The sequence below is a fragment of the Schistocerca serialis genome, unplaced genomic scaffold (assembly GCF_023864345.2).
Source record: "Schistocerca serialis cubense isolate TAMUIC-IGC-003099 unplaced genomic scaffold, iqSchSeri2.2 HiC_scaffold_1199, whole genome shotgun sequence".
In the NCBI taxonomy this organism is placed as follows: Eukaryota; Metazoa; Arthropoda; class Insecta; order Orthoptera; family Acrididae; genus Schistocerca; species Schistocerca serialis.
Genome location: NW_026047402.1, coordinates 32501 through 35000, shown reverse-complemented (window position 1 = coordinate 35000; position 2500 = coordinate 32501).

Here is a 2500-nt window from a genome sequence, read left to right as displayed (position 1 = left end):
CAGCTCCAACGCCAGCGCCACAGAAGGACAAAAGCCCCACTTGGGTGCCGAAGCGAACTCTCCCAGCACAGCGCACGCGCCAACACGTCCGCACAGCTGCGATACAAACCACCTGCGAGAACCGCAGAGGCGACCGAGCAGCAGACGGCGTCGCGGCGCCGAGCGCCGGGCGGCGGCGCATCCTCAGCGCACACAGTCCTCAATCGGACCAGCACACTGCAGATGTCCACCGCGCTTCGCACCGGGCCCGCGAGGACCTACTTTGGCCGCACGGCGCCGCGTGCAGGGTGCGCCGGCGCGCAGCTGCGCCGCCTGCCGCCTCCGTCGGCCGGCGCGCCTGCCACTGGCCGCCCCCACCAGCCGGCTGTAGCGCGTGCGCCCACGCACCGCGCGGCCAGCACGCCGGGAGGCCCCCCCTCACCGGCCGGGGACGGTCCCACCCAGCCACCGCCGCGTATCGCTTCACACCCAGATGCCATTCACGTTCGTGGGCATGGTGGGTATCGCTGGAACAACCGGTTGGTAGCTCAACCGATCGTCGCCATCACTGATTCACCTCTAGCGAGAACAACCGCACCACAACGGTTTACCAGTTGTTCATTTGCGTAACGTCACCAGCAAACGTAGGCGTCCATCGCCATTTGCAAATTCAACGATTGTTGCATGCCTGTGTCAGGTGTCACGACACACTATGTCTGCCCACATACACGCAACAACATGTGCACGCTTCGCGAACACGTGGAAGGTGGCCCCCGTACGTATGCGATGTCCATTGCGCGAACGACTGTCAACCGGCCTCTGTCGCATGTCGCAGATGTGGAACGCAGTGCACCATGCTATCACGGTGTGTGAGAAGAGACGACTACGTCTGACAACACGCGCCACTACATCAACAGACGGCTCATGCTGATCGCCATCCAGGGCATACCACACTGCAATCCAGCTCTTATAGGGAGACGACACGTAGCTGAGTGCACAACATTTGGACCGCATGGTTCGCCGTTGTTGGCGCAGTCGTTGTACGGTCACATGTACCACGATGTATCATTCAGTACATGAGGACCAATGTGCAGTACAGTGTGTGATTTGGACGTACAACATCAGCGGACAGTTGACACAGGCCGTACCACAGCGTAGGCTAAGTGCTTCGCCATGCGAATGCCAATGAACAACTGCAAATGCCAATGAACAACTGCAAAGGGCATTGAGCATGTACGTCCTGCTGCCATCCACATTACAGTGTATAGCTGCAAGGTGTTTAACATGAAGCGATACACTGGGGACCGGGCAGTGCGAGTAGCAAACTATATTGCGGGGGTTGCAGTTAGGCAACACTACACTAATTTAACGCGTCGTATGACAATTACAGAGCAGGTTAAGGCCCAACGTGTGTTGGGTTAAGGCCCAACGTGTGTTGGGTTAAGGCCCAACGTGTGTTGGGTTAAGGCCCAACGTGTGTTGGGTTAAGGCCCAACGTGTGTTGGGTTAAGGCCCAACGTGTGTTGGGTTAAGGCCCAACGTGTGTTGGGTTAAGGCCCAACGTGTGTTGGGTTAAGGCCCAACGTGTGTTGGGTTAAGGCCCAACGTGTGTTGGGTTAAGGCCCAACGTGTGTTGGGTTAAGGCCCAACGTGTGTTGGGTTAAGGCCCAACGTGTGTTGGGTTAAGGCCCAACGTGTGTTGGGTTAAGGCCCAACGTGTGTTGGGTTAAGGCCCAACGTGTGTTGGGTTAAGGCCCAACGTGTGTTGGGTTAAGGCCCAACGTGTGTTGGGTTAAGGCCCAACGTGTGTTGGGTTAAGGCCCAACATAGGTTGGGTTAAGGCCCAACATAGGTTGGGTTAAGGCGCAACATAGGTTGGGTTAAGGCGCAACATAGGTTGGGTTAAGGCGCAACATAGGTTGGGTTAAGGCGCAACATAGGTTGGGTTAAGGCGCAACATAGGTTGGGTTAAGGCGCAACATAGGTTGGGTTAAGGCGCAACATAGGTTGGGTTAAGGCCCAACATAGGTTGGGTTAAGGCGCAACATAGGTTGGGTTAAGGCGCAACATAGGTTGGGTTAAGGCGCAACATAGGTTGGGTTAAGGCGCAACATAGGTTGGGTTAAGGCGCAACATAGGTTGGGTTAAGGCGCAACATAGGTTGGGTTAAGGCGCAACATAGGTTAGGTTAAGGCGCAACATAGGTTAGGTTAAGGCGCAACATAGGTTAGGTTAAGGCGCAACATAGGTTAGGTTAAGGCGCAACATAGGTTAGGTTAAGGCGCAACATAGGTTAGGTTAAGGCGCAACATAGGTTAGGTTAAGGCGCAACATAGGTTAGGTTAAGGCGCAACATAGGTTAGGTTAAGGCGCAACATAGGTTAGGTTAAGGCGCAACATAGGTTAGGTTAAGGCGCAACATAGGTTAGGTTAAGGCGCAACATAGGTTAGGTTAAGGCGCAACATAGGTTAGGTTAAGGCGCAACATAGGTTAGGTTAAGGCGCAACATAGGTTAGGTTA